The 15,694-nt window shown below is 45.4% G+C and overlaps 1 pseudogene; it reads left to right on the forward strand.

Moving 5' to 3' along the window:
• The first annotated feature begins 263 nt into the window (after positions 1–263).
• Positions 264–15,694, forward strand: part of LOC141271570 (uncharacterized) — a 175,014-nt pseudogene continuing 159,583 nt past the window's right edge.

Consider the following 15,694-nt stretch of genomic DNA (forward strand, 5'->3'; position numbering starts at 1 on the left):
GAGAGAGATGATGTCATGCGGCCGCACTGACCGAACATCTCAAAAAAATGCTACATCTTTTGGAATATGATGATGAAACAGCTAAAGATTAAGAAAAAAAAACACACGGATCATTTATGGGGTTAATCACTATCAGATATGATAACGCTTACATTAGATGACATATAACTAGGAATATAAGAGATATAGGAACAGCGGAAGGAAAGCGAGACCCAGCACCATGGCAACCAGCACAGCAGTCCTGCGCACTGAGCCTCCTGGTCATGTGATCTCTGACTCCTCCCATCCATGTGTGACATCACCACAGGTCCTGTAAGCACAGAGCAGCCATATATCCAGTGTGGGGCTCTGCAGGCAGCGGAGGAGGTATGTGGAGACCCCCCATTTACTGTGTGAGGACTGTTAACCCTTTCACGACTGGCTTATTTCTTAGAGCCAAGCATTTATTGATATTTTTATTATTTATAGTTGCATTTCAAGAGTGGTTGTCGCCGTATGAGGGCTGGTGTTATTCTTTGACGGGGGGGTTTGTATTTTTGATTTTGGCGCCATTCTCAGGTACATATAACGCTTATTTTAAGGAGAGATTGAAAAAAAAAACAACTATCAATCACTCCGTCGTTCTAATTTGTTTTAAATTGACAACAATTGTGGTGTAAAAAAATGTGTTACTTTTTTATTCTTTTTAATTTTTTTTGTCAGTCTGGCCATATTCATTTTTTTTTTGTGGGTGGGATTGGAGGGGGCCTTTATTTTACAGGTTGTAACTAGAGTTGATCAAAAGGATTCAGGAGAGCCTGGTCAGCGGTCATATCTGTATTCTGATGCCAGAACCCTGCGAACCTCCTCCTGCCTGCCAACATCCAAGCTTCTGATTAGTAGGCTCCACCTGACGTCATCATTGCGGTGCTACACGTGACCACTAATCACAAGCAGAGGCGGGGATTCCAGCAGGTCGGAGGAGGCTGGCAGGGTTCTGGCATCTGAATACTGAAGTGACCGCTGGACCAGGGTCTCCCGAATCTCTTTGATCAGCTGTAAACACTCGAAAGAGAATCTGTCAATAGGATATCCCTCCTAACCCGTCTATATGGGCATATAGGTCATAGGAAGCTGAATAAAATAACTTGATAATATGTAAATGAGCCATTAAGATCTACGGGCAGGACATAGATCTCATGAGAATCCGCCTTATTATTATTATTATTTATTATTATAGCGCCATTTATTCCATGGCGCTTTACATGTGAAAAAGGGGGTATAATACAAGAACAATTTCAATAATCTTGAACACAATGTGACAGCGACTGGTACAGGCGGAGCGAGGACCCTGCCCGCGAGGGCTCACAATCTACGAGGGATGGGTGAGGATACAGTAGGTGAGGGTAGAGCTGGTCGTGCAGCGGTATGGTGGAGCGGTGGTTACTGCAGGTTGTAGGCTTGTCGGAAGAGGTGGGTCTTCAGGTTCCTTTTGAAGGTTTCCACGGTAGGCGAGAGTCTGATACGTTGGGGTAGAGAGTTCCAGAGTAGGGCGGAAGCACGGGAGAAATCTTGTATACGGTTGTGGGAGGAGGAGATAAGAGGGGAGTAGAGCAGGAGATCTTGTGAGGATCGGAGGTTGCGTGCAGGTATGTAACGGGAGACTAGGTCGGAGATATATGGAGGAGACAGGTTGTGAATGGCTTTGTATGTCATGGTTAGGGTTTTGAACTGGAGTCTCTGAGCAATGGGGAGCCAATGAAGAGATTGACAGAGAGGAGAGGCCGGGGAATAGCGGGGGGACAGGTTGATTAGTCGAGCAGCAGAGTTTATGATAGATTGGAGGGGTGCGAGAGTGTTAGAGGGGAGGCCACAGAGCAGGAGGTTGCAGTAGTCAAGGCGGGAGATGATGAGGGCGTGCACTAGTGTTTTTGCAGATTCATGGTTTAGGAATGTGCGGATCCGGGAGATATTTTTAAGTTGGAGTCGGCAGGAAGTGGAAAGGGCTTGGATATGTGGTTTGAAGGAGAGTTCCGAGTCCAGGGTTACCCCGAGGCAGCGAGCTTGAGGGACTGGGGAGAGTGGGCAGCCATTGACTATGATGGATAGGTCAGTTGGGAGGGTTGAATGAGCTGGCGGAAAGATGATGAATTCTGTTTTGTCCATGTTAAGTTTTAGAAATCTAGCAGAGAAGAAGGATGAAATAGCAGACAGACATTGTGGGATTTTGGTTAATACGGAGGTGATATCGGGTCCAGAGAGGTAGATCTGTGTGTCATCAGCATAGAGGTGATAATGAAAGCCATGAGACTCTATGAGCTGTCCCAGGCCTAAGGTGTAGATGGAGAAGAGCAGGGGTCCTAGAACTGAACCTTGGGGGACACCGACAGATAGGGGGCGAGATGAAGAGGTGGTGTGTGAGTGGGAGACACTGAATGTCCGGTCTGTTAGGTATGAGGAGATCCAGGATAGGGCCAAGTCTGTGATGCCGAGAGATGAGAGAGTCTGTAGTAAGAGGGAGTGGTCCACTGTGTCAAAGGCAGATGACAGGTCTAGGAGGAGGAGGACAGAGTAGTGTCGCTTAGATTTGGCGGTTAGTAGGTCGTTTGTGACTTTAGTCAGTGCAGTTTCAGTAGAATGGTGCGGTCGGAAACCAGATTGTAGGCGGTCAAAGAGGGAGCAGGAGGAGAGGTGGGAGGACAGTTCAGAATGGACATGTTGTTCCAGTAGTTTTGAGGCATAGGGGAGAAGTGATATGGGGCGATAGCTAGACACAGAGGATGGGTCAAGGGAGGGCTTTTTGAGGATGGGTGTGATTGATGCATGTTTGAAACATGAGGGGAAGACACCAGTTGTTAGTGACAGGTTGAAGAGGTGGGCTAGGGCTGGGATGAAGATAGTGGTAAGGTTTGGGATGAGGTGGGACGGGATTGGGTCAAGTTTACAGGTGGTGAGGTGTGATTTGGAGAGTAAGGAGGAAAGTTGATCTTCAGAAATGGTGGAGAATGTAGTTTTGGAGGAGGAGGGTTGAGTAGGTGTGGGGAGGGGCTGTGGGGGCTTTAGGCAAAAGCTTTGTCTGATGGTGTCAATCTTCTGCTTGAAGAATGAGGCAAAGTCTTCGGCTGAAATAAGAGGAGAGGGAGGAGGCACTGGGGGACGGAGGAGAGAATTGAAGGTGTTGAATAGTTGTTTGGGGTTGTGGGACAGGGAGGATATGAGAGATGTGAAGTATGTTTGTTTTGCTGCAGTGAGTGTGGACTTGAAGGTAGTGAGGGACTGTTTGAATGCGATGAAGTGCTCATGGAAGTGGGACCTTTTCCATCTACGTTCAGCAGCCCTGGAGGCCCGTCGCAGTTCTTTAGTTAGGCTGGTGTGCCAGGGTTGTCTGTTGATTGTGCGAGTCTTGGTATGCATGAGGGGGGCGACCGAATCGAGAGCTGCAGCTGTTGTGGTGTTGTATAAAGTGGCAGCAGCATCTGCATCATGTAAGGAACTAATGTCTGTAAGAGGGAGGAGGGATTCAGAGAGAGAGTGTAGGTCAAGGTGTTTGAGATTTCTACGGGGGTATTCAAGTTTGTGGAGTGGGGATTGTTGCCCCGGGGAGGAGAGAGAAGAGAATGTGAGTAGGTTGTGGTCAGAGAGAGGGAGAGGTGAGTTAGAGAGGTTAGATAGGGAACAGAGGCGGGTGAAGATGAGGTCCAGCGTGTGGCCGTCTTTGTGGGTGGGTGTGGAAGACCACTGGGTAAGACCAAAGGAGGAAGTGAGGGATAGAAGCTTAGAGGCAGCTGAGAGGGAAGTATCAATGGGGATGTTAAAGTCGCCCATGAGGATAGTGGGGATGTCAACAGAGAGGAAATGAAGTAGCCAGGTGGTGAAGTGGTCAAAGAAAGTGGTGGCTGATCCTGGGGGGCGGTAGATGACAGCCAGTTGGAGGTTGGAGGGGGAGTAGATGCGCACACAGTGCACTTCAAAAGACGGGAGAGTAATTGCGGGCGGCAGTGGGATCTGGGTGAAGGAGCAGTTTTCTGAGAGGAGGAAACCTATTCCTCCACCGTGCTTGCCGTTGGGGCGGGGGGTATGGGAGAGGTGGAATCTGCCATACGAAAGTGCAGCAGGAGAGGTTGTGTCGGAGGGGGTGAGCCAGGTTTCAGTGATTCCGAGGAAGGAAAGCTTGTTAGTGATGAAGAGATCGTGAATGTAGGAAAGTTTATTGCAGACAGAGCGAGCGTTCCATAGAGCTCCTGTTAGTGGAACTGGGGAAGCGGGGGCTGGGCGGATAGGTGTAAGGTTAGAAGGGTTTCGAGAGTTTGGGATAGATCGGGGGTAGGAGGTGGAAGTGAATGTAGGGATGTGGTGAGGAGGGCCAGGATTTGGAGAGATGTCGCCGGCAGTAAGGAGGAGCAGAGAAAGCGTTATGAGGTAGGAGCAGGAGAGGGCATGAGGTGGCTGTCTGTGTTTGGAGACAAAGGATTGTATGTTGTGGAATAGCTCTGAGGAAGAGGTGAGATGGGTGGGGAGAATGGAGGGAGAGATGAAGAGTTCCTTTCCAGGTGTAGGGATTAGGGGTGGTTGAAAGAAGTGAAGGATTAAGGGGGTGAGAGTGAAAACAAAAACAAACATTGTTTACTGTGATTTAGTATCCAGGTACCTTCAGTTCACTTCAGGTTCAATTCAGGATTAATTCAAATTTCAGACACTTCAGCTCATGGACACTTAAGCTGAGGGACACAGACTTCAGTCTGACACAGACTCCTAGTTCTCAATATATGACCTACAGAATGCATTCAGCTGTGAACCAGAGGGGAGTGGTCTGTGCTCATCTTGATCAGCTGATTAAGGCTGAACCAGATGTAGGATACTCAAAGGTTCAGTAAGCAGGGTCATAAATGAAAGTGGGGGGTGGGTAGTGTAACTTGGGTCACGTACCATTAGTATATAGTAGGAGCAGAGAGATATAGGGAAGGCTGCATGGAAATCAGGATGGAAAAGTTGGGTCACGTACCTGTAAGAGGAATGGATAAACAGAGATGCTGATTAGAGTGCGGTGGTGGCCGGTAAGGTACAGTCTGCATGCATCATATTATTCAGGATTAATTCAAATTTCAGACACTTCAGCTCATGGACACTTAAGCTGAGGGACACAGACTTCAGTCTGACACAGACTCCTAGTTCTCAATATATGGCCTACAGAATGCATTCAGCTGTGAACCAGAGGGGAGTGGTCTGTGCTCATCTTGATCAGCTGATTAAGGCTGAACCAGATGTAGGATACTCAAAGGTTCAGTAAGCAGGGTCATAAATGAAAGTGGGGGGTGGGTAGTGTAACTTGGGTCACGTACCATTAGTATATAGTAGGAGCAGAGAGATATAGGGAAGGCTGCATGGAAATCAGGATGGAAAAGTTGGGTCACGTACCTGTAAGAGGAATGGATAAACAGAGATGCTGATTAGAGTGCGGTGGTGGCCGGTAAGGTACAGTCTGCATGCATCATATTATTCAGGATTAATTCAAATTTCAGACACTTCAGCTCATGGACACTTAAGCTGAGGGACACAGACTTCAGTCTGACACAGACTCCTAGTTCTCAATATATGGCCTACAGAATGCATTCAGCTGTGAACCAGAGGGGAGTGGTCTGTGCTCATCTTGATCAGCTGATTAAGGCTGAACCAGATGTAGGATACTCAAAGGTTCAGTAAGCAGGGTCATAAATGAAAGTGGGGGGTGGGTAGTGTAACTTGGGTCACGTACCATTAGTATATAGTAGGAGCAGAGAGATATAGGGAAGGCTGCATGGAAATCAGGATGGAAAAGTTGGGTCACGTACCTGTAAGAGGAATGGATAAACAGAGATGCTGATTAGAGTGCGGTGGTGGCCGGTAAGGTACAGTCTGCATGCATCATATTATTCAGGATTAATTCAAATTTCAGACACTTCAGCTCATGGACACTTAAGCTGAGGGACACAGACTTCAGTCTGACACAGACTCCTAGTTCTCAATATATGGCCTACAGAATGCATTCAGCTGTGAACCAGAGGGGAGTGGTCTGTGCTCATCTTGATCAGCTGATTAAGGCTGAACCAGATGTAGGATACTCAAAGGTTCAGTAAGCAGGGTCATAAATGAAAGTGGGGGGTGGGTAGTGTAACTTGGGTCACGTACCATTAGTATATAGTAGGAGCAGAGAGATATAGGGAAGGCTGCATGGAAATCAGGATGGAAAAGTTGGGTCACGTACCTGTAAGAGGAATGGATAAACAGAGATGCTGATTAGAGTGCGGTGGTGGCCGGTAAGGTACAGTCTGCATGCATCATATTATTCAGGATTAATTCAAATTTCAGACACTTCAGCTCATGGACACTTAAGCTGAGGGACACAGACTTCAGTCTGACACAGACTCCTAGTTCTCAATATATGGCCTACAGAATGCATTCAGCTGTGAACCAGAGGGGAGTGGTCTGTGCTCATCTTGATCAGCTGATTAAGGCTGAACCAGATGTAGGATACTCAAAGGTTCAGTAAGCAGGGTCATAAATGAAAGTGGGGGGTGGGTAGTGTAACTTGGGTCACGTACCATTAGTATATAGTAGGAGCAGAGAGATATAGGGAAGGCTGCATGGAAATCAGGATGGAAAAGTTGGGTCACGTACCTGTAAGAGGAATGGATAAACAGAGATGCTGATTAGAGTGCGGTGGTGGCCGGTAAGGTACAGTCTGCATGCATCATATTATTCAGGATTAATTCAAATTTCAGACACTTCAGCTCATGGACACTTAAGCTGAGGGACACAGACTTCAGTCTGACACAGACTCCTAGTTCTCAATATATGGCCTACAGAATGCATTCAGCTGTGAACCAGAGGGGAGTGGTCTGTGCTCATCTTGATCAGCTGATTAAGGCTGAACCAGATGTAGGATACTCAAAGGTTCAGTAAGCAGGGTCATAAATGAAAGTGGGGGGTGGGTAGTGTAACTTGGGTCACGTACCATTAGTATATAGTAGGAGCAGAGAGATATAGGGAAGGCTGCATGGAAATCAGGATGGAAAAGTTGGGTCACGTACCTGTAAGAGGAATGGATAAACAGAGATGCTGATTAGAGTGCGGTGGTGGCCGGTAAGGTACAGTCTGCATGCATCATATTATTCAGGATTAATTCAAATTTCAGACACTTCAGCTCATGGACACTTAAGCTGAGGGACACAGACTTCAGTCTGACACAGACTCCTAGTTCTCAATATATGGCCTACAGAATGCATTCAGCTGTGAACCAGAGGGGAGTGGTCTGTGCTCATCTTGATCAGCTGATTAAGGCTGAACCAGATGTAGGATACTCAAAGGTTCAGTAAGCAGGGTCATAAATGAAAGTGGGGGGTGGGTAGTGTAACTTGGGTCACGTACCATTAGTATATAGTAGGAGCAGAGAGATATAGGGAAGGCTGCATGGAAATCAGGATGGAAAAGTTGGGTCACGTACCTGTAAGAGGAATGGACAAACAGAGATGCTGATTAGAGTGCGGTGGTGGCCGGTAAGGTACAGTCTGCATGCATCATATTATTCAGGATTAATTCAAATTTCAGACACTTCAGCTCATGGACACTTAAGCTGAGGGACACAGACTTCAGTCTGACACAGACTCCTAGTTCTCAATATATGGCCTACAGAATGCATTCAGCTGTGAACCAGAGGGGAGTGGTCTGTGCTCATCTTGATCAGCTGATTAAGGCTGAACCAGATGTAGGATACTCAAAGGTTCAGTAAGCAGGGTCATAAATGAAAGTGGGGGGTGGGTAGTGTAACTTGGGTCACGTACCATTAGTATATAGTAGGAGCAGAGAGATATAGGGAAGGCTGCATGGAAATCAGGATGGAAAAGTTGGGTCACGTACCTGTAAGAGGAATGGATAAACAGAGATGCTGATTAGAGTGCGGTGGTGGCCGGTAAGGTACAGTCTGCATGCATCATATTATTCAGGATTAATTCAAATTTCAGACACTTCAGCTCATGGACACTTAAGCTGAGGGACACAGACTTCAGTCTGACACAGACTCCTAGTTCTCAATATATGGCCTACAGAATGCATTCAGCTGTGAACCAGAGGGGAGTGGTCTGTGCTCATCTTGATCAGCTGATTAAGGCTGAACCAGATGTAGGATACTCAAAGGTTCAGTAAGCAGGGTCATAAATGAAAGTGGGGGGTGGGTAGTGTAACTTGGGTCACGTACCATTAGTATATAGTAGGAGCAGAGAGATATAGGGAAGGCTGCATGGAAATCAGGATGGAAAAGTTGGGTCACGTACCTGTAAGAGGAATGGATAAACAGAGATGCTGATTAGAGTGCGGTGGTGGCCGGTAAGGTACAGTCTGCATGCATCATATTATTCAGGATTAATTCAAATTTCAGACACTTCAGCTCATGGACACTTAAGCTGAGGGACACAGACTTCAGTCTGACACAGACTCCTAGTTCTCAATATATGGCCTACAGAATGCATTCAGCTGTGAACCAGAGGGGAGTGGTCTGTGCTCATCTTGATCAGCTGATTAAGGCTGAACCAGATGTAGGATACTCAAAGGTTCAGTAAGCAGGGTCATAAATGAAAGTGGGGGGTGGGTAGTGTAACTTGGGTCACGTACCATTAGTATATAGTAGGAGCAGAGAGATATAGGGAAGGCTGCATGGAAATCAGGATGGAAAAGTTGGGTCACGTACCTGTAAGAGGAATGGATAAACAGAGATGCTGATTAGAGTGCGGTGGTGGCCGGTAAGGTACAGTCTGCATGCATCATATTATTCAGGATTAATTCAAATTTCAGACACTTCAGCTCATGGACACTTAAGCTGAGGGACACAGACTTCAGTCTGACACAGACTCCTAGTTCTCAATATATGGCCTACAGAATGCATTCAGCTGTGAACCAGAGGGGAGTGGTCTGTGCTCATCTTGATCAGCTGATTAAGGCTGAACCAGATGTAGGATACTCAAAGGTTCAGTAAGCAGGGTCATAAATGAAAGTGGGGGGTGGGTAGTGTAACTTGGGTCACGTACCATTAGTAGATAGTAGGAGCAGAGAGATATAGGGAAGGCTGCATGGAAATCAGGATGGAAAAGTTGGGTCACGTACCTGTAAGAGGAATGGATAAACAGAGATGCTGATTAGAGTGCGGTGGTGGCCGGTAAGGTACAGTCTGCATGCATCATATTATTCAGGATTAATTCAAATTTCAGACACTTCAGCTCATGGACACTTAAGCTGAGGGACACAGACTTCAGTCTGACACAGACTCCTAGTTCTCAATATATGGCCTACAGAATGCATTCAGCTGTGAACCAGAGGGGAGTGGTCTGTGCTCATCTTGATCAGCTGATTAAGGCTGAACCAGATGTAGGATACTCAAAGGTTCAGTAAGCAGGGTCATAAATGAAAGTGGGGGGTGGGTAGTGTAACTTGGGTCACGTACCATTAGTATATAGTAGGAGCAGAGAGATATAGGGAAGGCTGCATGGAAATCAGGATGGAAAAGTTGGGTCACGTACCTGTAAGAGGAATGGATAAACAGAGATGCTGATTAGAGTGCGGTGGTGGCCGGTAAGGTACAGTCTGCATGCATCATATTATTCAGGATTAATTCAAATTTCAGACACTTCAGCTCATGGACACTTAAGCTGAGGGACACAGACTTCAGTCTGACACAGACTCCTCGTTCTCAATATATGGCCTACAGAATGCATTCAGCTGTGAACCAGAGGGGAGTGGTCTGTGCTCATCTTGATCAGCTGATTAAGGCTGAACCAGATGTAGGATACTCAAAGGTTCAGTAAGCAGGGTCATAAATGAAAGTGGGGGGTGGGTAGTGTAACTTGGGTCACGTACCATTAGTATATAGTAGGAGCAGAGAGATATAGGGAAGGCTGCATGGAAATCAGGATGGAAAAGTTGGGTCACGTACCTGTAAGAGGAATGGATAAACAGAGATGCTGATTAGAGTGCGGTGGTGGCCGGTAAGGTACAGTCTGCATGCATCATATTATTCAGGATTAATTCAAATTTCAGACACTTCAGCTCATGGACACTTAAGCTGAGGGACACAGACTTCAGTCTGACACAGACTCCTAGTTCTCAATATATGGCCTACAGAATGCATTCAGCTGTGAACCAGAGGGGAGTGGTCTGTGCTCATCTTGATCAGCTGATTAAGGCTGAACCAGATGTAGGATACTCAAAGGTTCAGTAAGCAGGGTCATAAATGAAAGTGGGGGGTGGGTAGTGTAACTTGGGTCACGTACCATTAGTATATAGTAGGAGCAGAGAGATATAGGGAAGGCTGCATGGAAATCAGGATGGAAAAGTTGGGTCACGTACCTGTAAGAGGAATGGATAAACAGAGATGCTGATTAGAGTGCGGTGGTGGCCGGTAAGGTACAGTCTGCATGCATCATATTATTCAGGATTAATTCAAATTTCAGACACTTCAGCTCATGGACACTTAAGCTGAGGGACACAGACTTCAGTCTGACACAGACTCCTAGTTCTCAATATATGGCCTACAGAATGCATTCAGCTGTGAACCAGAGGGGAGTGGTCTGTGCTCATCTTGATCAGCTGATTAAGGCTGAACCAGATGTAGGATACTCAAAGGTTCAGTAAGCAGGGTCATAAATGAAAGTGGGGGGTGGGTAGTGTAACTTGGGTCACGTACCATTAGTATATAGTAGGAGCAGAGAGATATAGGGAAGGCTGCATGGAAATCAGGATGGAAAAGTTGGGTCACGTACCTGTAAGAGGAATGGATAAACAGAGATGCTGATTAGAGTGCGGTGGTGGCCGGTAAGGTACAGTCTGCATGCATCATATTATTCAGGATTAATTCAAATTTCAGACACTTCAGCTCATGGACACTTAAGCTGAGGGACACAGACTTCAGTCTGACACAGACTCCTAGTTCTCAATATATGGCCTACAGAATGCATTCAGCTGTGAACCAGAGGGGAGTGGTCTGTGCTCATCTTGATCAGCTGATTAAGGCTGAACCAGATGTAGGATACTCAAAGGTTCAGTAAGCAGGGTCATAAATGAAAGTGGGGGGTGGGTAGTGTAACTTGGGTCACGTACCATTAGTATATAGTAGGAGCAGAGAGATATAGGGAAGGCTGCATGGAAATCAGGATGGAAAAGTTGGGTCACGTACCTGTAAGAGGAATGGATAAACAGAGATGCTGATTAGAGTGCGGTGGTGGCCGGTAAGGTACAGTCTGCATGCATCATATTATTCAGGATTAATTCAAATTTCAGACACTTCAGCTCATGGACACTTAAGCTGAGGGACACAGACTTCAGTCTGACACAGACTCCTAGTTCTCAATATATGGCCTACAGAATGCATTCAGCTGTGAACCAGAGGGGAGTGGTCTGTGCTCATCTTGATCAGCTGATTAAGGCTGAACCAGATGTAGGATACTCAAAGGTTCAGTAAGCAGGGTCATAAATGAAAGTGGGGGGTGGGTAGTGTAACTTGGGTCACGTACCATTAGTATATAGTAGGAGCAGAGAGATATAGGGAAGGCTGCATGGAAATCAGGATGGAAAAGTTGGGTCACGTACCTGTAAGAGGAATGGATAAACAGAGATGCTGATTAGAGTGCGGTGGTGGCCGGTAAGGTACAGTCTGCATGCATCATATTATTCAGGATTAATTCAAATTTCAGACACTTCAGCTCATGGACACTTAAGCTGAGGGACACAGACTTCAGTCTGACACAGACTCCTAGTTCTCAATATATGGCCTACAGAATGCATTCAGCTGTGAACCAGAGGGGAGTGGTCTGTGCTCATCTTGATCAGCTGATTAAGGCTGAACCAGATGTAGGATACTCAAAGGTTCAGTAAGCAGGGTCATAAATGAAAGTGGGGGGTGGGTAGTGTAACTTGGGTCACGTACCATTAGTATATAGTAGGAGCAGAGAGATATAGGGAAGGCTGCATGGAAATCAGGATGGAAAAGTTGGGTCACGTACCTGTAAGAGGAATGGATAAACAGAGATGCTGATTAGAGTGCGGTGGTGGCCGGTAAGGTACAGTCTGCATGCATCATATTATTCAGGATTAATTCAAATTTCAGACACTTCAGCTCATGGACACTTAAGCTGAGGGACACAGACTTCAGTCTGACACAGACTCCTAGTTCTCAATATATGGCCTACAGAATGCATTCAGCTGTGAACCAGAGGGGAGTGGTCTGTGCTCATCTTGATCAGCTGATTAAGGCTGAACCAGATGTAGGATACTCAAAGGTTCAGTAAGCAGGGTCATAAATGAAAGTGGGGGGTGGGTAGTGTAACTTGGGTCACGTACCATTAGTATATAGTAGGAGCAGAGAGATATAGGGAAGGCTGCATGGAAATCAGGATGGAAAAGTTGGGTCACGTACCTGTAAGAGGAATGGATAAACAGAGATGCTGATTAGAGTGCGGTGGTGGCCGGTAAGGTACAGTCTGCATGCATCATATTATTCAGGATTAATTCAAATTTCAGACACTTCAGCTCATGGACACTTAAGCTGAGGGACACAGACTTCAGTCTGACACAGACTCCTAGTTCTCAATATATGGCCTACAGAATGCATTCAGCTGTGAACCAGAGGGGAGTGGTCTGTGCTCATCTTGATCAGCTGATTAAGGCTGAACCAGATGTAGGATACTCAAAGGTTCAGTAAGCAGGGTCATAAATGAAAGTGGGGGGTGGGTAGTGTAACTTGGGTCACGTACCATTAGTATATAGTAGGAGCAGAGAGATATAGGGAAGGCTGCATGGAAATCAGGATGGAAAAGTTGGGTCACGTACCTGTAAGAGGAATGGATAAACAGAGATGCTGATTAGAGTGCGGTGGTGGCCGTTAAGGTACAGTCTGCATGCATCATATTATTCAGGATTAATTCAAATTTCAGACACTTCAGCTCATGGACACTTAAGCTGAGGGACACAGACTTCAGTCTGACACAGACTCCTAGTTCTCAATATATGGCCTACAGAATGCATTCAGCTGTGAACCAGAGGGGAGTGGTCTGTGCTCATCTTGATCAGCTGATTAAGGCTGAACCAGATGTAGGATACTCAAAGGTTCAGTAAGCAGGGTCATAAATGAAAGTGGGGGGTGGGTAGTGTAACTTGGGTCACGTACCATTAGTATATAGTAGGAGCAGAGAGATATAGGGAAGGCTGCATGGAAATCAGGATGGAAAAGTTGGGTCACGTACCTGTAAGAGGAATGGATAAACAGAGATGCTGATTAGAGTGCGGTGGTGGCCGGTAAGGTACAGTCTGCATGCATCATATTATTCAGGATTAATTCAAATTTCAGACACTTCAGCTCATGGACACTTAAGCTGAGGGACACAGACTTCAGTCTGACACAGACTCCTAGTTCTCAATATATGGCCTACAGAATGCATTCAGCTGTGAACCAGAGGGGAGTGGTCTGTGCTCATCTTGATCAGCTGATTAAGGCTGAACCAGATGTAAGATACTCAAAGGTTCAGTAAGCAGGGTCATAAATGAAAGTGGGGGGTGGGTAGTGTAACTTGGGTCACGTACCATTAGTATATAGTAGGAGCAGAGAGATATAGGGAAGGCTGCATGGAAATCAGGATGGAAAAGTTGGGTCACGTACCTGTAAGAGGAATGGATAAACAGAGATGCTGATTAGAGTGCGGTGGTGGCCGGTAAGGTACAGTCTGCATGCATCATATTATTCAGGATTAATTCAAATTTCAGACACTTCAGCTCATGGACACTTAAGCTGAGGGACACAGACTTCAGTCTGACACAGACTCCTAGTTCTCAATATATGGCCTACAGAATGCATTCAGCTGTGAACCAGAGGGGAGTGGTCTGTGCTCATCTTGATCAGCTGATTAAGGCTGAACCAGATGTAGGATACTCAAAGGTTCAGTAAGCAGGGTCATAAATGAAAGTGGGGGGTGGGTAGTGTAACTTGGGTCACGTACCATTAGTATATAGTAGGAGCAGAGAGATATAGGGAAGGCTGCATGGAAATCAGGATGGAAAAGTTGGGTCACGTACCTGTAAGAGGAATGGATAAACAGAGATGCTGATTAGAGTGCGGTGGTGGCCGGTAAGGTACAGTCTGCATGCATCATATTATTCAGGATTAATTCAAATTTCAGACACTTCAGCTCATGGACACTTAAGCTGAGGGACACAGACTTCCTTAGAATCTTGTTATAAATGAAAGGAGGCGTTACCAGTGTGAGACATATAATGACTGACGGTCTGCTCTCCTGTTCAACATGTCTCACTCTGGGAACGCCCGCTTTCATTTAAAATAATCTCTGGAGGTAGATTCTCAAGGAGATCTATATGTAGTCCATAGATCTCTTAACCCCTTTTGTTTTTTTTTCCTTTCCTTCCAAGAGGCATAACTTTTTTTTTATTTTTCCGTCAACATGAGAGCGTGATTTTTTTTGGTGGACAATTTGTACTTTTGAATGGCATCATTGATTTTATCATGTGATGCATTGGAAATCGGGGGAAAAAAAAAATCCAAGTGCGTTGAAATTGAAAAAAAAAATGTGTTCACTATACTGTAAAACTGACCTGGCAATATGATTCCCCGGGTCAGTACAAGTACACAGATACCAAACATGAATAGTTTTTTTTTTTTTTTTAAATCGGAAATTTGTAAAAAAAAAACAACAAATCTTGCTTGTGTCACCATTTTCCGAGACCCATAACATTTTTTACTTTTCAGGATATGAGATGGACAGCGGGTCGGAACTCGGAGGCGGTTAGAGACGGCGTCATCTATTAAATATAGCCGTTGTCTGCCGCACATCTCCATCCACAGCTGAGGACTCTTTACTAGGTTGTTAACCATTTACATTTTTTTTCCCTTCTTCTCCTTAGTAATTATATTTTTTCCATGGGATTTTGTATGATTTTCCATCGGTTCATCCTCTTTCCTTTCAGATTCCGACAACATAGGATCCTCTAGGTGGAGATCTTCTTGATAACATAATTTTCCTGACTGACCCATCGAGAATGAATAAGGACAGAGACAAGATATTCCACCTCACCCTAGAGATTCTGTTCCGGATTACTGGAGAGGTGAGAGATTCGGATGTCACATTACTTCATTATTTATGGTAATAGCAGATGGATATTCAGTTGTTCATGAAAGTTTGTGAACCCTTCAGAATTTTACATATTTCTGTATAAATTTGACCTAAAACTAGGTTACACTTTCACACGAGTCCTAAATGGAGATAAAGAATAAAATCAAACAAATAAATAGAAAAATATTAGACTTTATAATTTTTTTTAAATGGAAAAACTGACCCAATGTCACATATCTGTGAGTGGTAAAAGTATGTGAACCTTTGCTGTCAGTATCTAGTGTGACCCCTTGTGTAGCAAAAACTGCATCTAAACGTTTCCGGTAGTCGTTGATTAGTCCTGTACATCTGATGGAGGAATTGTATCCTATCCCTCCCTAAAAAGCAGCTTCACCTCTGTCATGTTAATGGTTTTCTCCCATGAACTACTCTCTTCAGCTCCTTCCATGTCATTTCTATAAGATTAAGGTCAGGACTGTGACTTGGCCATTCCAGAACAATACTTTTGTTCCTATGTAACCATTCTTTTGTAGAACGACTTGTGGCTTTGGGTCTTTCTTTTGCTGCATGACCCA

The sequence above is a fragment of the Phyllobates terribilis genome, unplaced genomic scaffold (assembly GCF_046119375.1).
Source record: "Phyllobates terribilis strain yellow unplaced genomic scaffold, ASM4611937v1 Scaffold_5__5_contigs__length_657084704, whole genome shotgun sequence".
In the NCBI taxonomy this organism is placed as follows: Eukaryota; Metazoa; Chordata; class Amphibia; order Anura; family Dendrobatidae; genus Phyllobates; species Phyllobates terribilis.